General features: G+C 48.9%; 1 long non-coding RNA gene across 2 annotated transcripts; it reads right to left on the bottom strand.

The window, feature by feature from the left end:
- Positions 1-2,090: 2,090 nt before the first annotated feature.
- Positions 2,091-7,434, bottom strand: LOC142899330 (uncharacterized). Of its 2 annotated transcripts, none has more exons than XR_012928723.1 (4): positions 7,333-7,434; positions 4,616-7,297; positions 3,786-4,232; positions 2,091-2,384 (listed from the first exon to the last, which is right to left on the bottom strand). It is a non-coding gene; the product is annotated as an uncharacterized LOC142899330 (long non-coding RNA). The 2 variants fall into 2 exon arrangements; XR_012928722.1 differs by having other exon boundaries at positions 4,544-7,297.
- Between the last annotated feature and the right edge of the window lie 19,589 nt (positions 7,435-27,023).

Here is a 27,023-nt window from a genome sequence, read left to right on the forward strand (position 1 = left end):
CACACACACACACACACACACACACACACACACACACACACACACACACACACACACTTTTTCCGCCTTGTCCTCCTCCTTCCGCTCAAAATAAAGTTGATGAATCTGGGTGAGACCACCACCACCACCACAGGAGGAGGAGGAGGAGGGAAGGCGGTGTGAGGAGCGACTCCTAATTCTTCAATTCTCACTCATCTCCCCCTCCACCGGCGAAGAAGGAGGAGGAGGCGTTCGGCGGAAGCTCGTTAGTATAATGTGCTTATAAAAGGCGAAGGAAGCCGCCGCGCTGTAATATAGCCGAGAAAAACAGCAAGAAAGGCGGCTTAGAGCTCAAACTTCCCACCCTGCCCGCCGACCGTGAAGGACACAGTAGCTAATAACGGCTAATCGATCGACCGACGACGTCTTCCAAACTGTTTAATATAAATTCTTTGGGGTTGGTGGGTGGAGTTAAATATACACCCATCACCTCACCCCACCCCGACCCCCGCACACCTATCAGCATTGGTGTAACAGCCTTTGTGTGTGATAGAACACCAGCCATGTCTGGAGCTCCAGCGCCCCGCGACGCCTTCATGTTGTTGAAGCTCAGGCCCCACGTGGGGTGCCGAGCTCGCAAGCAGGCAGGCAGGCGCTGCGGCTTTAAGGCGAACCCTCGACCAATAGCGACGCGGCGCACTTACTCGCCGCCTCGCCATTGGCCCGCCGGCACTGGCGCTGTCAGTCACGGCGCGCCGCTGTCAATCAACACCACGAGGGGGTGAAAGCCGCTGACAAATGCCGGCGCTCCGCCGCGGCTCCTCGGCTCCCCGCGCCCGTGAATGGAGCCTGGAATGGCTGCTTAATTAGCTTCGAATGGCTTTTCTCTCCAGTTCAAACAATCTGTTACCACCACGTGGTAATGAGAGCCTACGTTTAAACAAAGGAAGGGAAGGGAAGGGAAGGGCGCAAACAGCTCGAGCTAACATTACAACCTGTAGTTTTTCCTTTACATATGGCGACCTGTGTCGAAACGACGGGATCTTGTTTACCTTGTCGTTTTTTTTTGTTTTAACATTCAGCACGAGCGAAAAGTACTTCTTGCTAATGAAAGAGCTTCCTGCTTTATTTAAATAAAGAAAAGAAATGGGGGGGCTTGAGACCAGAAATTAGACCAGACAAGGACAAACTATGGCCCGGGGGCCTTGTGCGACCCGTTACACTTTTTTAATCTGGCCGGCCAAACTTGAAGAAATTATATTATTAGGAAGTAATTAATAGAATAGCTGTATTTCATCATTTTTTTCAGTGTGTTGAGTCAATTCAATAAAAAGCTAAATACCATGGGGCTTCAAAGACACATATTTTGCTTTAGCTTCCCTTTGGTTCTAAAATTTGACCGAGGGAGCAGGAGCAGATTGATTGGAGTGTTTTGGTGAAACATGTCATGGGATATGTAGAAAACATGTGCTTCAATGTCAATTGAAAATGAGCAAAAGCAAAGTTACAACAAAAAATATCTGATAAAAAAATCTGTGTCTTTGCAGCCCCACGGTACTTAGCTCTTTGCACATGCCTGAATTAGAATTAGACAGTTGATTGTTTCATGATGGATACAAAAGAAGACGCATGAAAAACAACCGGGTGTCATTTTTTTGGACGGCAATATCAAATCATGAGGAAGAAAAGCAAGAAAAATGTCCCAAGACGCATAAAGATGAAGGACTAATTAAATTATCATCCTCCTTTTAATGTGCAGCAGACACGCAAAAAGCCTCCGCAGCAGCAGCAGCAGGGAAAGCATGTACTCGTAATTAATAATGATGCTGGCAACCACCAACACCAACACCCCCCCCCCCCCTCTCCCTCAAAAAACTAAACATGGCCCACAGCGTCCAGAGCGCTGCTGTGTCTGACTCTCAGGCCAGTGCAGGCGTGGACCACAATGGGTTCTCAAAGTTGACAGAGGGGTCGGAGCAGCAGCAGATGGAATGTTTTGGTGACCCACCTCATAGGAGGAAAAAATATATCATGGGATATGTAGAAAACATGTGCTTTAATGTCAACTGAAAATGAAAAAAAGCAAAGCGTTACAACAAAATGTATGACTCTTAAAACACTGAAAAATTGGATGAAATACAGCTACTTTATGACTCACTTACTGTTAATATAATTGATCTAAGATTGGCGGGCCGGATTAAAAAGCTTAACGGGCCGCATATGGCTCCCAGACCGCAGTTTGCCGATGCCTGGGCTAGCGGAAGCCATCTTCTCGGGGGGGAGGTGGTGGTGGTGGTGGGGGGTTGCTGGGGTCACTCTGTCATGTTGAGGCCTGAGCTCGGCCCAGCGGTCGTCTCACTCGTCATCCTCGTCAGCCACCTCGAGGATGTGGGATAATTGTGTTACTTCCAAAAAAAAAAAAAAAAAAAGAAAAGCACCGAGGCCGTCTGTGAGAAACTCAAGCGCAACACAAGGAGCCGGCGGCGGGGCTAATCTCGGCCAAGCAGCCCACCCCCCTCCCCCTCCAACCCCCATACACCCCCCCCCCCCCCGGCCCCCCAACTCCCTCTCCCCCTGCTCCCCCGCCATGCTTTTCAATAGAGAGTGCTTGGATTAAAGGCAACAAAAGGCCGGGGCAAAACCCCAGGGGGAGGTGGAGAGGGGGAGGGCGTGGGGGGAGCTCCGCCCACCGAGACCCCCAGACTGTTTATTTACACCCAAGGCCCAGCCCGAGTGAAACTCCCACCCACCCTGAGGGCAGGGAGGTGGAGGGGGGGGGTTACACACTGGCCTATTTGCAGCAGAGGTGGCTCTAAACCCTGGACAGAGCCAGGATTGTCTTCACTCTCGGGCCACTCGGAGCCGACACTCCACGTCACACCTCGCGCTGGCTCTTCTGTCCGCGCCCCCCCCACCTCCCAAACGCCACTGCGCTGTCGGCCGCATCATTCTGACGCGAAATGGCCGGCTAGCCCAGCTTCCTATTGGCGAAATCAATTAGGGCTCTGTTCCATTTAGCGCGTATAGCGAAGGCCTTTCGGCACGCGCAATGGCCACAGCCACACTCTGTTTGATAATTAACATCTGAGCTAACGGCTGTGTTGACTGCGTTGCTTCATGGTAAAACAGCTGCTGGATTAAAATTAATAACAACAATAATAATAATAATAATAATAATAATAATAATAATAATAATAATAATAATAATAATAATGCTAAGGTTGTTGGGGGTCTTCAACAATAATCTGCCAAGCTACTGCTGTAAATGTGAATTTCTCCTGGTGTTTAATAAAGTATCTATATATTTATGTATGTATCTATCTATCTATTTATCTATGTATCTATCTATGTATCTATCTATCTAGCTATGTATCTATCTATCTATCTATGTATCTATCTATCTATGTATCTATGTACCTATCTATCTGTGTATCTATCTATCTATCTATCTATCTATCTATGTATCTATGTACCTATCTATCTGTGTATCTATCTATCTATCTATCTATCTATCTAATGTGGCTTACACTTTGGCAATATTTCTCCCTAATGCAGACTTTTCTCGAGGGTCACAGAGCAGATCTGGATTTGTATGCAGGTCACTAGCATGTTGTTTAGGCTGAGGGGCTGCGCATTCACAAATAAACACTTGCATGCTTTCCAGGCAAGAGGAAGACACACACACACACACACACACACACACACACACACACACACACACACACACACACACACACAAACAAACAAACAAGAGCGCGCGCACACATACGCATGCACGCGCGCGTTCGATGCAACAAAGGGCTTACAGTGTGCAGTGGAGAGGCGGGCTGCCCGTGCGGCGCAATCAGGATGACTCATCAGACGCTAATCAATGGAAACAGGATGAAAGTCCTTATCGGAGGCGAAGAAATGCAGACATGAAGAGCGACTCCAAACAAAAAGGAAGACGAAGCGCTTGGCAAGGATTCCGCCGCCGTACTCAGCCTCTGGCAGCAGAGGGGAGAGAGACGATAGCTGTTATGAAATTAACATCCCCCTCCATTATTAACAGTGCCACTGTGAAATGTATAAGTGCACATATTTGGGTCGCCGACATTTTAATGCTCCCCTATTGAAGCAAAACTCACTTGGCCAACAGCATGAGAAGAGAACAGCCTTTGTAATTTTTGTTTCTTACACTGTGCCAAAGTACACGTCTAGATTGAAGCTGTGATGTCACAAAGGGCACCAATTCATAACCGGTAACTCTTAGTCTGCAACACGCTATGAAAACATTGATCGTTTTCTGCACCATCACCTTTTTTTTAATTATTATTATTATTCATAACTAGCCCCAGAATTCCAGAATTATTATTTCATTATTAAATAATTAATAATAGTTTTTTATTGGTATCTGAGTCAATGAGACTCAGATACCAATAAAACTGGAGCTCTTTTTTTTTTTCTTTTTGGCTCATCTCATCTTGTCATTCTAATTTTAGTTCCACTCCGTCTGGGGCCACGGTCAGCTAGCATGCTAATTTCTTCGAGCACGTGCATACGCGCATATCTTCCCCTCCATTACCTCATCCTTGTTCACACAGTTGCTACTGTTCTCCGTCTGACAGAGCCGAGCTGGAGCGGCGACGCTACTCACATTCTTATCCACTTGAATTCAGCAGCACCGAACATTCGGAGAGAGAGCTGCTGATGGAGCGGCCCTTCTGACTTCATCTCCACTCACACTCCTTCACGCTGCATAATGAACAGCCAGAGTGGTTGGAGTGAGAGTTGTTTAACAGAGTCACAATTCAGGAAATGCATTAGCGCCGCCGCGCCGCGCTTACGACAACGGAACCGCGTCGCGACGCTTAACGAGCAACGCTGCCGAGGAGTCGCGGCCTCCTCGCGGACGCACTCCTTGACTCAGGGTGCAATTAGCCAGAGAGAGAGATGGTGTTGTAGAACTCAAGATTGGTCTTGGTCTCAAGACCGGTCTCGAGACCACTTTTTAAGAGTTTCGGTCTCGTCTCGGACTCGGAGGCATTTTTACTCGGTCTTGTCTCGGTCTCAGACTGGGTGGACTCGGGATTTTTGATCAAGACCGGTCAAGACTCAGCCAACACTGCAATGACAGATAATAACGGAAAAGAAACCAGCTGCCGCCGTGTTACGCTCTGTTTGTGACACCCAGAGTGACACACCCCTTATTCCTAGTTAATTTATTTTTCAATTTTTACGAAGAAAAGTTGTTTTTTTGAAAATGGTTCAAAGTAGTTGGCAAAATAGCAAAACATAAAAAAATACTAAAAGATACCTTGCTGAGAAGAGATGTTGCTGTTTGATTTAGAAGCAAACTTGAATTTAATAAAGATACTAGTCATTTTTTTCTGTTTTGTCGTTATTTTTCTTTGATATATAAAGTCAAACTCCAAATGTCTGAGTCTTGTCTCGATCTCTATACTCTCTAGTCTTGACAAAGTCTTGATCTCGGTTGGTGCGGTCTTGACTACAACACTAGAGAGAGATCCAACATTAAACTGATCAGCGGATCAAGCAGTGGCCGTTTGATTGAGGAGACCTTGAGCTGCTCGCCAGCGATTTCGCTTTCCTGCCCCGCTAATCCAGTTAGCTAAAACGGCTAACGTGATTAAAGAGATTCTTTGGGCCTGAATTCGGTTATGGAGCCGCGATCATGTTCACATGGCATGGGAATGACTTCACATGACTGTCGAGAGGAGAGAAAACACGTTGTCACGGTAACGGCCTGCGCCTGCGAGGGAAGCGCAATTGCGGCGGCGGTGGCGGAGGTCAGCCTGCGAACTGTTGAGGCTGCTGTCTCGCAAGGGATTGCGTCACAATACCCTCTAGTGCTTCCTTAATAGCAGTTAGCAGAACTAATTTCAGCTTCCTTGATTTTTGACTTGTATTGACTTGATGATCATACTTATTTTTGCCTTGTACAACCGGACCTGAGTGCTAATTTGGTAGCATAACTGTAAAAGGTGAGCTGGTATAAGTTCGCTGAAGCGTCCTAAACAGAGACGGGGTGAATCCTTGACCCTGTGACCTTTGACCAGCTCCACAATAATTGTCTTATGCAGCGCCTCCTTCTGGGCCAAGGGTGGTCAAACTTTTTGACTAGTGGGCCACAATGGGTTCTAAAATTTGACAGAGGAGCAGATGGATGTAGTGGTTTGGTGACCCACCTCATAGGAGGAAAAAATATATCGTGGGATATGTAGAAAAAATGTGAACAAAAGCGTTACAACAAAATGTGTGTCTCTGAAGCCCCACGTTATTTAGCTCTTTATTGAAAAAAACAACAAAAAAAACACAGGTATTTTATTACTGACCTACAATTGATATAATTTCTTCAAGTTTGGCGGGCCAGATTAAGAAGCTTAACGGGCTGCATATGGCCCCTGGGCCGTAGTTTTGCCCACGCCTGCTCTAGGCCCTCCGTTCTCACGTAGCACATTTCGACACTCGCACGTCGCCGAGGAGCATTTCACATTGGCTGGCGTGCAGTAACACGGCTCCACTTCTCTGTGCCAAAATTGACTCCACAAGTGCTCCCATACCTGCTGACTGACACATGCTCCCTGAAAATGATTCCGCCACCGCCGCCGCCGCCCGCCGGCTCGCTCTGGAGGGGTGCTTGATTCCATTATTAAGTTGAAAAAGAGACAGAAGAGCGCGGGATTGGTGAGGAGAGACAGAGGGAGAAAAGCTTGACTGGCTGGAAAGAGAATAATGGAGAGCTGAGGAAGTTATCAGGGCAGGGAGAGAGGGAGGGAGGCAGGGAGGGAGCGGCTGACAGCAGATCAGAGAGCTCCACCAGCTGGAACCTTCTGCTCATGAGAGCGGCAGAGCAGAGCCTGCCGCTCCACCAGGGTGATGAGCTGTGTCGTCGTGTGTCCAACGCCAGTGTGAGCCGCCGCCCTGCACCGAGCCCTGCACCGGGCCCTGCTCTTGACTTAATCACACCGCTCTAATTACTGCCCACTTTTCACTAATGCTACTTTAGTAGTCGCACTTTTCAGCGAGAAAAAGTTCTGCGATGGAATATCGCCCTTGCTCTTAAATTTGGCAGCTGCCGCCGCTGTCCGTTCTTTCCGGCTGAAACCTGTCTGTTCTTGTTTGGACATTCCGTCACGTGTCCTTCACATCCTCTCCAGACGTGTCAGGTGCCATTTGGCCGTTCCCTGTGCGACTTGCTAAGCCTTCCCCAGAGCACCGCAGGCCTCTGTGCTTGTCCATGGGTGTCGCGTTAATCCCTCCTCTAAGTGTCTCTGGACGATACTTAAAAACCGCCGCTCCAAGCACCATATCCCCCCTCACACACACACACACACACACACACACACACACACACACACTGAGTAATCTTAATTAGCCAAAGTCATTATGTATATTGAAATGATTGGTATTGTTATTCAAGTAGCCCTCCTGTCACCCCTCGTCATATGTATACATGTATACATATCACCAATTATTTTTTGTTTTACGTCTATATATGTAAATTTGTCATTTTATACCCGATGCACCTTGTAGCATTGTACTATTGTTGTACCTTTAGTTTCGGCTTTAAGTTAACGGCTCCTCGTTCCAGGTTTCCGCTGCCCCCGTTCACACGCGTCTATTAGACTGATTCATTTACTGGTTTTTATGGTCCCCAGAATACTGCAGCCGCTCTACTCTTGGTCCCCAAACAAGGACTTCAAGGGTTAAGGAATTATGCAGGCAGAAGCCCAGCGAGAGAAAGCAAGACCAAATCAACAAATTAATGCCTGTCCTCCGAGAGGCTAAGCCTCTTATTTCTATTTCAAATGAGGATAGAAATTGACTTCCTTATTAAATCTAATTATTAGCCGGTGCCCTCCAAAAGTCTCCTGAAATCGCCCGGAGCGTCTAGGCTATTAGCATAAACACCACCACTGGCAAGCTTAAAACAAATGGTATACTTAGTCAGTGTAAATGGGATTAAAGTGGTGCTGGATTCAGGAGCTGTTCTGCGCGTCGCGTCTTCATTATGGATGATCTCGCTCCTCCAAGCCCCTCTCCCTTTGTTTGCATTTCATTACACAACCGCCGCCTCCCACTCGCCGCGCTTATGGAGCAGATTGTGTTCAATCTTGATCCAAAATCCCAGACAATCATGAATGATAAAGGTTCACGCCAATCTCGGAAGAAGCTGGTGGCCCGCCAGCGGCCACTGGCGCTGCGAGGAAATAATTGTTTGCCATCTGTGCAGCAGATTGGTGAGAGGAAGGGCAAACAATGAGCGCCGTGTACCTGCTGCAGCTCTCCGCTCTGGCATCAACTTTTTTCTTTTTTTTTCTTTACCCGCCGAACATGAATTAGCCTCCAAGTACATGTACTTTGTTACTGTACTTAAGTAGCTTTACCAGGTCTCTGTACTTAACTTGGTTATTTATTTTTCTGACAAACTTTTCACTTTTACTCCCTACATTTGGACACGATTGTGTCCAAATGTAGTGAGTACAGTTTGGTTGTGATGCAGTTGGAAAAGTAAAAAATATAGAGAGAGCACCAAAGCTCCTGCAAGACCTCTTATCAACGAATGTATCGTCTCAGTGTTTTCACTTTTTATGAAGTATATTTCAGAGCGTAAAGTAAAGTGAAGGAGTTGAATCAGTAGTTTTACGTTCATCAGAGTATTTTTTTTTACACACAAGTATCTGTACTTTTACTTAAGTACATAACGTGACTACTTTTGACATCTGTGCCGATGGCTCCATCCCAGAGATCTTCTCTCTCTCTCTCTTTTTTTTGATTAGGGAGGTTTTAGAACCCGCAGGACTGACAAGCTGCGGCTGTCAGGAATCTAACAAGGCTTGAGGATGTGGGGTTGGGGGGGTGGGTGGGACGGTGGGCTTATCTCTCCATCAGTGGGCCCAAAAAAAAAAAAATCCACAGTGCTCAAGCAGGGGGCGCCGTGCCAGCCGCGTAGAGTGAGGAGGGAGGATAATTGAGCGGGAGAAGTCATCACATTTACATGTCGTGTAACACGGACTCTGCGGAGAGGAGCGCTCACTCTGCGCAGTAAATCACGAGTCCGCGGGCCAAAGACTGCGTTCGCTGGCACGGCGGCGGCGCTGCCAGAGCCATTGTTAGGGAGGCATAAACCTGAGCCCAGGCATAGAAATTGATTGCGAGGCTAAATATTGCAGCACGCGGGTCAATCAATGCATTTTGATGTGAGCTTAATTGTGACAGGGTTTCAAGATGTATGGGTCAGAGATTAAATCAATGGGAGGGTTGTTGTTGTTGTTGTTTTTTCTCTTTTTTTTTCGCCAGCTTTGCTCTCCACTTCCGTTCGACAGACTGGTTGACTCCACTTTGCCATCATTGATTCGGCACAGAAGCGTCACCTTTAGGCAGCGGCCTCAGTTTGCACTTTCTCAACGCAGAGTTGCGCCCTCCTTCTCATTTTGTTCACGGCGGCGCTAAAACACCAGATGAGGTGTGGCAAAATGACCCTACCCACGGATGAAGGACCCTCGCTATGGTACGCACATGGGTTGGAGGTAAAGTGAGATAAAACAGCCAGGCTGGAGGAGCGAGGGGAACCAGAGACAGGGCAGTCGTAATGAGCTGTGTTTATGTGCGACGTGGCTCCTCAGCCGGCTGACGGCCGTTAATGAAGTTACACTTAGTTGGTGAGGGATGGGGGACCTGCTGGCACTAATTAAACTTCCTGTGATTAGCAGCGGCAGCAGCAGGAGGGGTGGAAGGAGAGAAGGCACAGGAGCAGCAGCAGCAGCAGTGGGACGAGGACGAGCTAATGTTAGCATGCCATGCTAACAGCTCCCGACTTTAGACTCAGGTGACAACAATTAACCAATGAAGTCATAATAATTAATATCCACCGATGAACGTCCTGCCCTGATTGATGCACCATAATACCAGCAGAGCATTCTGGGATTTGTAGTATTAGCGGTACATGTGCAGCGTGCCAAATATAATATAATGCCAAATTTGGCCCACGGGCCAGAGTTTTGGCACCTACCAATAGAGTATATTAAACACACACACACACACGCACACACACGAGGGTCAGTAGAGTTGCTGAACGGCTCCCAAGCAGGAAATACCTGACAGCCAACAGAGGCAACAGTGTGGAAGCGGCTCCTGTCGTTTTGCTTCTGACATCTGGAAACTCATCGGCAGCCGCTGCCGAGTGGAGTTCAGTGTGCGCCGCTGCCGACCGCAGCCCCGTCGCAGCCTGTAATCCGGCCGGCCACCGAAGCCACTGCTGCTTGGCCGCCGGCGCGCACCGCCGGCCTCGCTGTTTGTTTACGCGGCGGCGGAGAGCCGGCTGTTAAACGCTGGGAAGCCTGTCAAAAAATGAAAAAAGAGACTTTTCATGTTTTGAGGGCTGCAATTGTGGCTCTTGTGTGATGTTTTTTCCTCCGCGCTGACCCCCCCCGCTCTGAGGTCGAGAAGACGCTCGACTCCCCTCCAACCCTCCACCCAGGCGCCCGCCGATTGGCCGAGACAAATGCAGTATTTTTGAATGTGGTGGCGCAGTGGGTGCCTCGGGCCTCGGCGGTCTGCATGTGCTGACGGTGGCTGTGCAGCCCAGTCAGTCCACACATCATTATAACAGATCCCAGGGCAAAGCAGCCAGAGATCTTTCATAGCTGTGGACATCGTTCGCTCAGCGAGTCCTGTGAGGAAGCTCTGCTCGGCCTCGCAGAAGTAACGAGGAACAAATACTTTTTCACTGTACTGTACTTTAGATTTTTCAGGTATCTGTACTTTCTTACTTTAACTCGAGTGAAGGAGTTGACTCGGTACTTTTGCTTTTGCCATAGTATCTTTTTACACAAGTATCCATACTTTTACTTTAAGTGCAGAATGAGAATACTTTTGCCACCTCTGCAAAAAAAAAGGTGAAAAAAAAGTGAGTCACAGTGGCGTTCCTCTATTAAAACACCTCATCTGCATCGAGACTTTTTGTCACACTCTCTACTCCTCCACAAGCAGCTTATACGAAACGCCGCTCCAAACAAATAAGCTCCAAACAAAGCGGCTTTCGCCAGCTCGCGGCGCTCCAGATGACAAAGCCGAGCAAGTTGGCAAAAAAAGAAAAAAAAAAAAAAAAAAAAACGTGGAAATTTGCTATGTAGTTAACTCGCGACAGCCACCAATTAGGTTTATGATTCGGGCGCCTTTGGGCCACTGTCGCCAGGCCTCAGTCTCCCTCTGATGTCATTACACAAATCTGCCGCGGACTGACAGAGCAACATAGTGCTGTGGCAGGAGACTGGAGGGGGGTAGGGGGGTAGGGGGGGGGGGGGGAGGAGGAGGAGGAAGAAAGTTGGCTCGGCTCCTCTCCTCTGATAGCGGCCGATAAGCCGCCGGCCTTGGGGCCTCTTATCTCATCGCTGGCTTTCTGTGTAAATGTAAGTTTCAGTCTGGGGAGATTACATCAGCAGAGCCTGCTGGGGACAGAGGCCGGCCCGCCGGGGTGGGGGTGAGGGATGGGACTATGACGACTCCCCTCATGCGACAAATGCCCCCCCCACATCCCACCCCCACCCATCGCCAGCTAACAAAGCAAGGCCAGAGAAGAAGAAGAAGAAGAAGAAGAAGAAGAAGGAGGCGGCGGCGGCGGCTCCTCTCAGCCAGTTGAAGCGAGTCCCCAAAGGAACCCGGAATTAAATCTGTCGACTTTCATTCGGTCCAAAGTGCTGCCCTTCCCCCCACTTCCCGCACCCCCTCCCCCCACCGCCCCCCCACCTCCTCGTAGCGCTTGTTTTCACTGTCAGCGGCTCGCGGTGCCGCGCTGATAGTGATAGTGCCGGACAGCGCGGCTCACATCGGATTACGCGTCGGCGTGACGGCGTCGCGACTCGACGGAAGGAGGAAGAGGAGGGGGAGGAGGAGGAGGAGGAGGAGGAGGAAAGGGCCCAACTGACGTGGGACGCGTCGCCTCGCCGGGGGGGTTCAAAGGTTGGGGGTGGGGTGGGGGGAGTAGAGGGTTCATTTCAGGATCCAAAAACGCATCCTCCCTGCTTTCCCCTAAACACCGCCCACCATCCAACACAGCAGCTCCTTCATTTCAGTGCACGTGCTGCACGCATTTCTTCTTCTTCTTCTTCTTCGCAGCAAATGTGCACAACTGCCCCTCAAGGTCACAAATAGACATGCGCTCGCACTGACTTAAATGAGAAATGAGATTTAATCTCGCGAGATCTCGTCGCACAAGATCTCGCCACACCCTTCATCAGGACGCATCAGCCAATCAGAACGAGCCGAGACACCGCCGCGACGTCACGCTGGGAATAAACTGTGGATTTTTTTGGCCTTTATACATTTTTTAAAATGATTAAAATTCCATGACTTAAAAATATACAATAGAAAAATTTATTGTCGCAGTCGTCCTGTCAGCCGTTTTACAGGCAGTTTATTTTTGTATTGTGGTCTCTGGGAAGAGACGGGGGTTTTAGGCTGCAGTACCTCAAGTGGCCACTGGGAAAAAAAAGGTCACGCTGCCGGGTTGCCATCCAGTTCTTATAATACAACCTCGACTTTGCCCCCGAGCGGCCCGCACATCCGTCTTGCGCGTACGCAACAGACGGGCCACATCTGGGCAGCGACCAATGGAAGGCCGCCCTCCCATCGCGCCCCCCCGCCCTCCCCTGTCATCCCACCCAGCGAGGGGAAGTGGTGAGGTTGGAGCGGTTGGCCAGACGGGCCAGCTGCATGACCACAGTGTGTGTACATGGGAGAGAAGGGAAGGGATCGGCGGGCCTTATTACAGAGCCAGGCTACACACACACACACACACACACACACACACACACACACACACACACACACACACACACACACACACACACACACACACACACACTGGGGCCTCACAAACAGCCACTTCACAGCCGGAGGAGAGGAGGAACACTGCGGGGGATTGTCCCGCCACAACACGAGTACCTGCGCTCGCGTCGTCGCTCTTAATCTGGGCTAAGTGTGTATTTAGTATCGCAGACTCGTCGGCTTAAAGGAGACACTTCACCCCGCGTGGAACGCTCACCTGCTTGCTATTCGCCTCCGTGTTGACGTTACGCTCTGGTTACACGTTTCTTGGACAGAAAGAGATCCACTCAGCGGACCTCGAACACCCCCCACCACCACCACCACCACCACCACCACTCCGCCACACCACGCCATATTCCAAAAACAACAGAGGAGAAACAGAAGGTGCCTCTGTGCTGCTCACATGGTGTCGTTCAACGTGACCCGCAAGACGCGGCAGTCTGGTTGGACTTGGAACAGCGAGGTTAACGCCGTGTTCCCGGCCAGAAAATCCACTGTGGCCTCCTGGCCAGGAGCACAGCTGCCCATGTTTACAAGCTCCTGGAAGTTGCTGCGTTGCAGACTGCCCACGATACTACTGTTACTATCGCTGGTGGGCCGTCTGGACCAGCAAGGCCTCCTCAGAAAAGTAGCTCTTTTTCTCCCTAAACATGATAATAAAGTTATTCTCCATTGTCTGTTTTCTTCATGTCATAGTATCCACTTGGTTGTGCTGCTTCCACTGCTGTATATTACAGTAGAGTTTTTAACCAATCATATTTCGGCTAGCTTGTGTTGTCAGGTTCCATGAAATCTTCCCGAGGCCTTCGGAATCAACACTGCAGGCTACAGTCTGCTGTAAGTCAACCGACCACAGTCAGTTGCGACAGCCAATCAGATCCCGCGTCTGCCATGCCATGCTTTACGCTGAACTGTGATTGGATAAGCACTTGCGAGAGCCTGAAGGACTTAACTAACCCCAGATATTCGATTGCAGACGGAGGAGAAGGTAAACTGAATCATCCTCAATTTATAATGTCAATAACGTGGTGCATTGTTGTTCAATTGTTTTGCTGTTGCAAAAATGAACGCAAAAAATCTGTTTCCTTTTATTTTCAATGAATAATTTGTGCCGTTATTGCATTGGAGCCTTTTATGAAATGGCAGCAATGCAGTTCATTGGACCAACTTGTTTCAGCTCAGATGGCGAACTTTTGGTGGACTTATTAAAACTTTGTTTCTTTGTTTTGACAGTATTGATGGCATTCTGAGGTGTATTAATTTAGGTAGAAACGAGTACGACGTCACTGAAGGCCTGGACGCGAAACGCACGGGCCGTCACTGCCTGTTACAATAATACCGTTTTCCACACGTGGAGTAGAAAATGTAGCCAGGGCCCTGAAGGATAGGGGCGACTAACAAATTGGGTGGAAGGTCATTTTAGTGTGAACTATTTCTACAGCGGAGACGCTGATGAATCGCTGCCTCCTCTCCGGTCCGCTCAATCATCAGCGACCTTCCTTCCGCTCTTATTGACAACACGAGTATCCCGTCATGTTGCCCATTCATTATAATGTCACATTGACAAAAAGCAAGAGCAAACTTTACACAGCCGGGGGGTGGTGGTGGTGGTGGTGGTGGTGGTGACACACTCACTGAGGTGATGCAGACGTTGAGGCGCTCTGGCAGATTCGGGAGCAACGTGTCGTGGCAGAGTGCGCTGCCAGCTCAGATCAGCTGAAAAGAGGGCCACCGCCGAACTGCACCGTCAGCCGCAGCGCAGGCCAGAAGGTCTTCCGGGTGATGATGTCACTGTTTTGCCTCAGTCCCCCAGGGGCAGTGATTTATGAGCTAATCTGGGATGGTCTCTCCAGATACCAGGCCTCCCGTTTTTATTCCCCCGGGGAGTCGCTAATGGCACGGTGGGATGGAGCCACCACGCTGCAAAAGTCCCCTCAGCTCACACGGTCCTGACATCCATCTCTGTGATCACACACACACACACACACACACACACACACACACACACACACACACACACACAAAGGGATGGAGCAGTGGAGCATTGTTGAATTCATAGTGCAGCACGTGCGCACTACATGCCCACATACATGTGCAATGTGCACCGCCCAGCATGCATCCACACACACACACACACACACACACACACACACACACACACAACCAAAGTGGCAAAGATGCAAATGCAGAACAAATGAAGTATTGCATACATAACCTTGGCTATTTGTAATTTGTCATGCAGCCCAAGAAAGATAATTGAAGCAACCTCCCGGCATGCAAATGGAATGATAATCAGCCGGCGCCACTCTACCAAACACACATCCTGGCACGCAGGAAGGGAGGCGAGAAAAAAGAAAAAAAAAAAGAAAAACAACCCACACACACTGTTACATTGTTAGCAGTTTCTAATGGAGGACACCTATTGACCCATTTTCTCTTGGAAAGCAATTTGTCCCTCCAAAATAAAACTAATAGGTGGCAAGATGAATGGATTAAAGCGGGCTACAGTGTGTGCACCGCGCCACCAGGCACTAAATCACCAGATTATTAGTTTTATGAGACAAGCCCATGAGAGAATAATTGCTAATGTTCCCAGAGTAACCAAGGGAAATAAAGGTAATGGAGCAATTTATAAATTCTGATTGGTATACACGGAGAACTTCCAGCCCATCTCCTTTGCTATTTTACCGCTCTCGATAAAATACGCCCCGAGCCACACAAACCGAGGAGGGCTGGCTATCAAAATCAATACAATCACAGGACTGCGTGTGCTGCTTCTGCTCCTTTGTTATTTTTAGTGCAACGCGGCCTGACTCGCGGTTGTAAATCAAACTAATGTGCATAGTGGAAGGGAGGTGGGAGGGGGGAGAGGGGGAGAAAAAAGGGCCCTGTCAACTTCCACTAGCAAAACTTTAGCCTTGCACCCGGATGATGATTCAGCCCCGGTGCACTCGCTGCAGTTTAGGCTGGAGCTGCCGCCGTGGCGCAGACAGACAGACAGACAGACAGACAGGATGCAGAGGCTCGATGCAGGTGTCCCATTTAATCCTCCCAGCTCGGATGAATAAGCGGCTCCTCACCCATCCTGTTTCGACCGCACAACTTTCCATCACACAGACCCCAAATCCCTAATTTCCACTCCTTCGCAACTCTCTGATGTCTAAATTGCAAGTTTGCGCTAAGTCCAAAATGTCCCCTGAAATGTTCTGCAGATGTACGGCCGTCTCATGTGGTTTTATGAAAGCGGAGGTTTATCTGGTTGTGGAGAGGGGCCTCGTCGCCCCCCGCCTCACCCCACCCCTTCGCGGCCGCAAGCCCGCCTCCCTCGCGCCAGAGTCAAGGTAGGTGGTCCCGCCGCATCCCTTCGCTCTCCGTTTCTCAGGAGGATAAACAGCCGCGTTTCCTGAAACAATCAAATCGGTGTCGTGTTTTTACACAAAGCAGCGCAATTTACCATCGCGACCGGCGCGAAAAACTCGCTGTTTGATCCAGACGTGCGCGCCGCAATTCGATCCACCGCGTGTATCCAGTTGCGCGCCGCCGATGGGAGGCGGGGGGGGGGGGGGGGGGGGGCTGAAAGAAGGTAATAGAGCATAATAACAGGAAACCAGACGGAGGCAGGTGGAGAGTGTCATTTCATCTCCCGCTTCCCCGGGCTGCTCGTCTGTGGGTGGATCTGTCGCGATATGGCTGTTTTTCCGTCGTATCTGAGCAGATGAGCCAGAGCTGATGTCTTACAATATGCAAGCCCCAGCACGCATGAACACACACACACACACGCCCACGCACGCACGTCGCCCCGACCTTTCGGGGACGACAGCCGAGCAGCGAGAAAACATCTCCGCCTGCCACCCACTTCTTGTTTTTCTGCGGCGCTGCTCGCTTGAGTTTTCACTTCCTGGTCTCGCCGGTGCTCAGTAACAGCAGCGAACGGCGGCACGGGCCGACGATGCGTCCGGACCCGGCTGAACACCCGCCCATCACAACATCCGAGGTGCGCCAGAGTTTTAAATGAGCGGTAGCTCACACGTCCCCAAGGCCAAAACGTATAAATCTTTCAAAAATTCCGACTCCCACAGATCTGCGCGCCGTCATCCCATCTGCGCTGGTGCCGTCGCTGCGAGAGAGAGTGTTTTTGGGTCAGGCTATTGGTTCATCGCAAAACTTCACACTTCCTGTTATGAAACAGCATGAGAGTCGGCGGCGGCGGCGTTAAACGGATCTTTGCAAATCCTGACGGGGGGGCACGTGGGGTTCGGACTGTATTTCACAGTGCGAAGATGTGGGCCCCCGAATTTTTTTCTTTTTGCAAATTTATTATCCCCGAGGCGAAAGCATTTTATTCCCGCTCCGCAGCCTCATTTAAATTGGAGGCTGGTTTTTGAGGCAATCCGCCCCATCAACCTCAAATGTCAATTTAATTCCACACACAGACGTTCAAGAACCACTGACGGCGGGACGCGCGCTCAGACATGGAAATTGATTTTCCAACGGATTTGATTCCACCCTGGATCTGGCACCGATCTTTGGGGTGGGGGGGTGGGAGCGGTGGTGACACACGCTGTGATCCCACAGTCTCCACACGATGGCGGTTAGGATTTTTTTTTTTTTTCACTTCTTACCCAAAATGCAACAAGGCCTGCAATAAATCTTGTCTCCCTTCCATCACGCTGCCAGCAGCTGGGAGCCGTCAAGGGAAGCCACCCCAAGCAAAATGTTATTCCAGCTTGTTAGCGTTTGAAGTCGCAGCGAGCCGGGGCTGCAGCGGCTGCCGTCTGTGGTTTATGGCTTGTGGGCTCGCTCGAGATATGGAGTCTCACTTTCCAAGTCAGGATGTCTCACCGCCATTGAAGCCACAACTGTAGCTGTGAGATAACACTGGCATGCTGGGAAGAAAGGACTTCAGAAGCAGACATGTGGTCTTGACTCAGTGAGTGACAACACTGCAACGCTGTGTGTGTGTGTGTGTGTGTGTGTGTGTGTGTGTGTGTATGTGCGCGTGTGTCTTTTTTTTCCACATTGCCTACGCTCGCACTGCTGCAACCACTTGCTGAAAACCTCATTGCTTCCTCTTTGGCTTTCACATCCTAAAAACAAGACATTTTTTTAATGACTTTATAAACCCGTCACGTTGCCGCGCACATGACGGGCCGTTTTTTTTTTCCTCGAGACAACAAAGAATGGACGCGAACGGATTGCAGGGATTTGAAAAAAAGGATTTGTACTCGGGGTTTCTCTACAACTGACCGGAATCCTTAAAAAAAAAAACAACTCCTACTCGGATACCGCGCAGCTTCTTACAGCCTCCTCTGCACTCACACCGACGATTACAGGCAGGTTGTGTTTCAGCTGGAGGAGGTCAAAGGTCATCAGACACCAGCGTATCCAGTTCTCCGGTCTGATATTTCTCCTGTAATCCCTTATTGTCGGACTGGGCCGTTAATCCCTCAGACTACCTCACAGTCACAAGACCCTCAAAGACCTTCTGTAGTCAAACAAACAGCTGCTGCTTAGCGGCTTATGACCCCGACGTCCACAAGCAGAACTTCAACCCATGGAAATTGCTCGTTGTTAACTTGGAGTGACCTCTCCCGATGAGATCTAAATCCATTACGTAAACAGTGGCACCTCTCCCTATGTCAATATGAAGCACTATAAACCTGGCTGGGTCAAAGGGAAACCTCAATTAAAAAAACTTTTTTTTTTTTCCACAGAGGACGAAGACCACCCACAAAGGTGATGCTAAATTTAAAAGCCAAATATATTTAGTGCAGTGTTAATGCAAAAAGAAAAAGCAGTCAGCGTTACAACTGATGATTTTAACTTTCAGAAGTATTTGACTAAAACCACAGATCAACCTCGACTGCCTGGCAGTGACACTGGCAGGGCAAAATGTAACATTTACTGTAAAGGGATGTATTGCGTGTAATGGGGCGTGTGTGTAGCTAGTTAGTCACAATAACCAGCAAAATAATCGTAAATAATAATTTGCTTTATTTACTAAAAGCACAAATTTACATTTGGACTGGGACTTTATCACAATAATTTGATAATTAATGGACCAAAAAAAAAATCACAGCTAACGTAGCTAAGGTAACGTTGGAGCATCGAACACCACCAAGCAGAGACGCCAACTCAAATATCGATACGCGTTTAAAATATGATTATGATTACAATGAATTAATTGCAAAGGCCATAATTAATATGACTAATTTACATGCCTTATGGGATCACGGCCCAACAGTATCCCAGAGATCTCTGCAGACTTTCAATGATTTGACCCTGACTTCACAGTGGGGATGAGGAAAACCTAAGTTCAAGTGGGCCATGGTGTTCACATTAACATAGTTTGCAGAATGCGTCACATCAGACGCCTTCAAATCCGACCCGGTGGTGTCAACTGTCCACCCAGACGCTCGGGTGTAAACACCAGGGGAGGAGAGCAGCAGTCAGAGACAGCTGGAAGAGAAACATGGTCAGAGCGCGGATGACAGGGGAGGACGTGAAAACGTCTCCTATGTACTACTTTGAATAAACCATTAGGGCTTAAGTGAAGGACATGCACATACTAATTGGTCATGCTTGGTTGATTCTATTACACTTCGGAGAGGAGGTTGGTCAGAGAGGTCAGGAGGGCAAAGCGATGCTCCGTCTGATTTACTGGTAGTTCCCAACCTCCACCCGCCTCTCTGTCTCTCTGTCTGTCTCTCTCTCTCTCTCGCTCTCTTTGTCACTCACACATACACACCCGACCCAGGGGTCAGCTGTCCTGGCTGCTGCTCCTGCTCGTCCCCGAGGGAGGGACGCCAGGCGGACGGGCTATTGATCAGCCAGACTATTATCAGAGCGGGAGCTGTTTATCATGCTGTCTGCTCCCAGCGGGGAGCCTCCGTCTCTAATGGGCCGTGCCGCCGTCGCCACCGTGGCGCTCCCCTGCACCTGTCGTTTTCACCCCCCGCACCTTTAAGCACCATCGATCTCCGCCTCACCCGTCCTTGGTCCCCGGTGCCGCCGCCCTCTCCTGCAGGGGGAAGTGCGGCTCCTCCCCCTCCTCCTGTCAGCGGCTGAATTTATGTTTCTCATCAGCGTCGCCCACCGCTGATGAGTACTCCCCCCGCCCCACAGTCCTCTCGGAGTCACCGCTATAACGGCGGCCAGGGGAAAACCGGGATGAGCGTATCATCGCGAGCTGACCTCTGACACCTGCGGGCAGCATCTTCAAGCCGAGCGAGTCACGAGTCATATTTTTCTCCTCGACGTCTTAAAGGTTGTCCACCTCCAGGGGCTGTGCCGGAGATTTGGTCTGCCAACATTACAAAGTCATCGGCATTATTGAAGGAAAATACTGTATAAAAAAATTGCGTAGTCTACAACACGTCTATGCCTATTGCACGTTCTTCTGATTGGCTAGTGTGGCCTCAAGGTTAGTGCCACCTAATGGTCTGTTGTGCACTTGACATGACTTGCGTGTGCATTGCGTGTGAAATCATTTTTAGAATTGAGGTTACTTTATTAAATCTTTCATTTACACAACTATTGAAAATTTTGGGTCACTGACTCATTTGTGCATTGAGCTCCATTATCACTGGTTTTAAGGAGTAATGATTTTGAATGCTCTGCAATCATTATGAGAGTACGAAAATCAGTCAAGATGGGGTTCACAATTATGGGAACGTTTTAGTGTTGTATGAAAACCATTTCCAATGTCTAATTAAAAGTGATTGAGACAATTCCAAGTGTGCAGAATACTGTGTGAATAACTAAGTGTGATTATAATACAATGCTTTGCTTTGAGAATACTTTTTAAAACAATTTTAAAGCATTTAACTTCTGTAATGATGAGGCAACTTTTGAACAGTAGTATAAATCTTGCTATAATTATTTAATCTAGTTACAGATAGGGACAGCGATAATTAACATACAGTATATCTGCTATGAATTAAGATCCAAAAACAAGAACTATAAATGGTAAAAGCAGAAAATGAATCTACGGTCTTTGCAATGACAATCCAGACACCATGTCATGCTGGTGTCTCCATGACATCACTGGGCTTCCTTTTCCTTCAGGAGTGCTTCTACCAGATCTACGGCCAGTCCGCCAGGATCATCCGCCTCAAACATACGTCAACCCACCTCCCCACCCGCCGTCATTTGAATACCGACTTCGCTTCCATCTTGAGGCAAAATACAGCCCCCGGTGACGCGTGAAATGAGCGCTGACACAGCTGGGGTGCCACTTCCTGTCGACCTCCTACTCCTGCACTCGCTTGACAGGCTGTACAAGAAAAAACAAAAACCCATCTGCTGACACACCACGGTGAGGCGGGCGGTCAATAGCGGTTGGGTGTACAGCAGGGCTGATACACTGGCCCATTAAGAAACAGGGCAGTAAATGTCACATGCAGGGTGGACTGGTGGAGAGGGTGGAGGGGGTGGAGGGGATGAGGGGGGGCGGGGGGGGTGAGCCGCAGCCATAAACAAGGCAGCGGACAGCGGACAGTGGTTACTCAGAGGTCACGCCGAGCGCTCGGTCGTCTGTGGCGGCTGGCCGGGGGGGAAACAAAGTGATGAGGATTTAATGATATCCAGCTTTGTGGCTATTGATAGCGGAGTCAATGGGCTGCGCTGTGGGTGTTTCCCTGATACACAGCAGATTAGCAGCTCTGTGCCAGATGAAAACGTCAGAGATCAATAGGACACAGGGGAGAATCGATAATCGGGCCCAACACGGCGCTCGGCGGATCGCTCCGGTCCTTTACGGCCTGCCGAGCTGTCAGCTCGCCATTAACTGCCTTCATAAAACATGCATCAGAGATCTGTCACGGGCGTCATATGTTAATGCCTCCCACTAATGAATATGAATACCCCCCCCCGTACGACCGCAGACATGCCTCTCATTACGTCGCTCCACACCTCGTCGAGCCCCCCTGCCCACCCCCCCGGAAGAAGCTCGCCTCGCTGGGCGAAATGTAAATCACCGCTTTATTGGAGGGAGACGGCGCGACTATCATCCCGAAGAACGCCGACCACATTACGACAGAAACATGGTCGGCCAGCTCTGGAGACCATTCTCCCGCACAAAGTCCGCAAGCTAATTTCGGAGTCGTTCGCCGAGCCCATTGCGATGAAGAAACGACGGACATTTCAGCCATGTCCTAAATACCATAATCAGCATTACCTGGATTGTCGCGCTTCATTATAGTCTGGAAATCTCAGATTAATTAGCGTTATTGTGCGCAGAGAGCGAGAGAGAGAGAGAGAATTGGACAGTAATTACATTAACCTTCGGGATCACACCTTGTCTTTTAACAAGACGTGTCTGAGCAATAAAAGATTGCCGCTGCATAGATGATTACTCTTATCCTTGACAGTGTCTGCCTCCTAAATTGATCCAATTAGCCATTCAGGGCTAATTTAATTACTCGGGGCTGCTGTAGCCTCTCTATCTTTCCGTCCTTGCCACCAGCATAATCATAACTCTGAGCACTGGAACAGATTATCTTTAGCACATCCATGAAGAAAGCAAATTTAATCTGATATGGGAAAACATGAATTAACATACCCTCCAACGGCCGCCGTCGGAGGGGGACGGGAATACCTCCACTTTGTTTACCGGATCCTCGCGCACCAACGTGCGTCTCGCGGCCTTGTTCTTTCAGCTAAAAACTAGCGGGCCAAGCTTTGTCACAGTCATCAGACTCAGAAGCCCGGTAAACCTTTCTGGAATATCAATCACTTAAAAAAAAAAGAAAAAACCTGTTTCATCTCAGACAGTAATGAAAGTGAGAGCCGGTTCGTTTGAAAGAACATCCAGCGTGATTAGTGTGCGCGGGGCGGCCTCACGGTTGATATTAGGTGGAACCATCTTCATGCACACAGAGTAATCTCGCTTCATTTTTGAGCACAGCGGTGGGAGGCCAAGCACGTACCAATCTCCCCCTGCTCCAGGGGACAATCTGGGTTTGAGGGATGGGGGGGGGGGGGGTTGGGGGGGGGAGAGGGGGGTTGGGAGGGTGTTGCCAGCCACATCCATAATTGGCAAACCGAACAAGATGAGAATGAACTCTGGGCTTGGCTCGTCTTTGGCATAATTAAGATGAAATTCGCCAATCGCTTAAACTCACAAGTGGAGGTTTGACTGGAGGCCAAGAGCCCATTGAAATACCACTGGCTTGCAGTTGAGGTATTTATCTGTCTCGGCAGAGCGGAGGAGGAGCTCGCGTGGAGTTTTCCTTCAATCAGCGTGCAGGATTGACATTCCGGTAAACGTCTGAGCAAATGTCAAAGGGTAATGTGTCGGGGAGACGAGAAAACGTGTGGCATAATTGAAATTGAAATGAGACGCGGGAGAGGGCTGAAACCCAGACCCCCCTGTAGTTTTGTGCCGTTGTAGATGTATAAGATGAAACCCAGCACCGTCCTCCCCACGAAGGCACACGTTAAGCGAGGCTAATTTACAGGATAGCTTGCGTCGCGTGTCGCGTCGCGTGTCCCATCGCGGCGCAGGAGATCAGACGGGATAAAAGATCCGTGGGAAGCAAACGCGGGAGATGTTTTCTCTATGTTGCCTCCGTCCGTGGGTTACAAGGCACGAGGACGACGCGTCAGATTCAGGCCGAGTTTTGTTCTTGCCGCTAATGAGTTGAAACGCGTCCAGAGCCTCGGCGTTCGCGGCCGCCAGCGGGAGCCACATTAAAGCCCGCGTTCGCAGCTTTCCTACGGGGGCTTTTTCTGAAATGGCTGCGCGCGAGTCTCACTTGGTCATGAGCGGGAGCAGCATAAAAAACAGCTTTAATCAGAGAATTGTTTGGGGAGAGCTCTTTTAATCTGTGATTATAACAGCAGATCAATGAGGATTCCAGCTCTGAGCTGTGTCAGCGATACAAAAAAGAAAAGAGAGAGAGAGAGGGACAGAGAGAGAGAGAGAGAGAGGGAGAGAGAGAGAGAGAGAGAGAGAGAGAGAGAGAGAGAGAGAGAGAGAGGAGGAGGATTTGCATCAAATATTCATGGCCATCTTTCCTAGAGGAATCACAAAACCACCGCCGACTTTTATTTCTGCACAGAGCAGCACGGAGAACAAAACCGCGGCGTGAATTCCCTGTAAGGAGCGAGCCGCTCTAAATTGGGTCTTATGTAAGGACGGCAGCCAACTGCGGTAATTATCTACAAAGTGCTGCTTTATATTTAGAGAAAACACAAGTTGAAACAGGAGAAAGTGATGTCTCGCCCCATCCCTCGCCCCTCCCCCCCGACTCCTCTCTCTTGCATCCGGCATCAAAATAACAAACAGGGACGTGTTAAACATGGTTACACAACAACACAAGGCAGGCAGCTAGAGAGGAGTCTCCAGAGACAAACGCAGACAGTGTTTGGTCTTTGCGTCATGGCTTCCTCTTAAGAAGTGAATCATAATTGAAGAGTGGACGTAGTCTTTCAAGTGCAGAGGCACAATGAAATATAAATGAGGGCTGAATCACCGAAAAGAAACCACGAAACATTTCGGGTGTTAAAGCACAGATGGTTCCGGCTGAAGCAGTATCAGCAAATTTGAAGGGAATCCAAACGCAAAACTGGCATTAAATATATAGATATGTATTCTGAAGAATATATTTTATGTAAAGAGAGGATTAGCTTTATGTATCTGGTTGTATTAATACAATACAATACAAGCCAATGTTTTCCAACAATAACATCACATTTTTACTTGTTACGTTCTGCAAATGCTCTCTTCTCTTGACACAAAGGGCACTGGTGCATTATGGGTAACTCCACCCCATGCCAGGTGTTTATTCTCCCCTCTGAGGATGCCTCATTAATTTCAGCCAACAGCAACAACAAAGCAACAGTGAGCATTTGTCTGGAAAACCTTAGTTGTATTTTGCGGCGATACAGATGGCGATAAGACATGTCAGGGCATGTTTTCTAGAGGCCTAGACACATGTGCGTGACACACATATATGTAAATATATACATGTATGTATATATGTATGTATATATATATATGTGTGTGTGTATATGTATATATATATATATGTGTGTATATGTATGTATATATACATATATATATATGTATACACATACATATATATATGTAAATGTATAAATATACACACACATACATATATATGTATGGGAAAAGATATACTATAGGGCAACTGTGCCAGTTTGATTACTTATACTTAAGATGCATACAGGTACCCAAAATATCTTCTTCCCATCAGTATAAACACCAGCGTTCATATTAGAAAGCAGTAGACACAAGCTCACAGTTTGCTTTTCCCAATGTCTGATGGTATTCTGCTGAGATAGACGGCAACAAGTACATAATTATCCGTCTAATTAAGCCGCCAAAAACACAAGCGCAGTGCTGGAGCACCTCCGCAACAGTGAGTGCGCCATTCATTAGCATGTGCTATAAGCTTATTAATCATCTAACAGCCAATTAGCACGCTGTTACCATTTGCAGTGGGTGTGTAAATAAATTCCTGGGTTAATTTCTTCCTCTGATAATAAAGGGAACATTATGAAAATTAGCCCTGCGACTATGTAAATGATCTATGTCGTTAATTGCACGGCGGCGATAGATGTTTGCCATGAGCCGGGTTCTGGTGGTGATGCAACAAATATTTCCCGGGCTGTTAGGGAAATTAATCGGGTAGCTGCCGATTCCCCGGAGGAATCCGCCGGAGCTACTATAATGACATTTAGCCGGCCCTCTGGCACACCGATAATGACAATGTCGCCGCTTGGCGGAGGGCCAGCTGGAGGTGAGGGCGGCGGTGTGGGCCTGGCAATCATTTCTCCGGCAGACACACTGCGCACACACTCGGCCGCGCTGACGGGGAAAACAGAGGGCTTTAAGGACTAAATCAGCTCTCGTATCGCCCGCTGGTAATTAATAATAATTGCTTTCTAATAAGGGCCGCGCCATTAGCAAATTAGCTCTCTGGTGAAATGCAACCGCAGCGAAAGGCGCTACTATTGGCAAAGCGATCTAATGAGACGCACTTGACCAAATCAACGGCTAAGAAAAAAAAAACGCGCCGGCCCAACATCAAAAAGGACCGACGACAAAACTATTAATGGCATTAAAGGCGTAAAGCGTCGCAGCTGTCAAAACAACGTCATCGCTCCTGAGCCGAGGCCGGCTGAGGCGTAGACACCGGAAGCGTGGGCGACTTGGCCGCTGACGTCTCGCTGACAGCCGAGACGAGTGAGACGTGTTCCGCCGGCGCTGGAAAAACAAGACAGCGAGGTGGGCTCGGTTTCATCTCGCCTTTTAAATCCGAGCGGCGCGGCGGCACCTCCTCCACCCGGCCCCCGTGTTCTGGCCTTGTGATAAATGCTTCAAGCTGGTCTTAATCATGCGTGTGACAGAGGAGGAAATGGAAGCCAGTGCAGACAGACAGGATGAATGGAGCATTTACTTCAGGTGGTTCGCAAAAAAAAAAAAACAAGAGCGGGAAAAAGAAAAAAAACAGCCCTCTGTGCAATACTGCCCTCATCCTGCTGACAATATGAGCCTAATGATTTTGCAGCACAGACACTTTAGCAAAATACTAGTGTGCAGGGCCCAGCAGGCGCTGTAAGGCTCCCCCCTAATCCCCACTACGAGTGGATTTGCCCTGCGTGGAAGCTCTCATCCTGTGTCCATTTTCAGGATATTATTCTCATTCCCAACTTCAGCAGAGCGGAGGAGAGTAAATTATCCCCCCCCCCCAATGCCTCCCAAAAACAAAGGCTCTGCCTCCAGAAAGCGCCAGAAAACAGCATATTTAGCCTTAAAAGGACAAAAGACGAGGACGCTGCAGGGCCATAAGAGACATCGGAACAAATGCCTTCCCGTGACTGTCGTGAGGAACCTGGGAGATTGATGGGTACCCTTTGTGACATAACAAAGGGAGTATTTTTTTCCACGATCAAGTGTGTCAACCCACTGGTTTTCAAAGTGGGGGCCACCACTTAAATTTGGAGAGAAGATAGGGAAAAAAAAAGGCAAATGAATAAATAATCTAAATAAATAAATCCATCCATCCATTTTCAATACACGCTTCTCCTGAGCTCTGGGTCCCGGGGGTCTGCTGGAGCCTCTCCCAGCTGTCATAGGGTGGAGGCAGGGTGACACCCTTGACAAGTGGTCAGTTCATCGCAGGGCCACATAGAGACAAACAACCATTCACACTCACACACACACCTACGATCAATTTACAGTT

This window comes from Nelusetta ayraudi, unplaced genomic scaffold, assembly GCF_046127955.1.
Source record: "Nelusetta ayraudi isolate G7.1 ecotype Tasmania unplaced genomic scaffold, CSIRO-AGI_Nayr_v1 ptg000071l, whole genome shotgun sequence".
In the NCBI taxonomy this organism is placed as follows: Eukaryota; Metazoa; Chordata; class Actinopteri; order Tetraodontiformes; family Monacanthidae; genus Nelusetta; species Nelusetta ayraudi.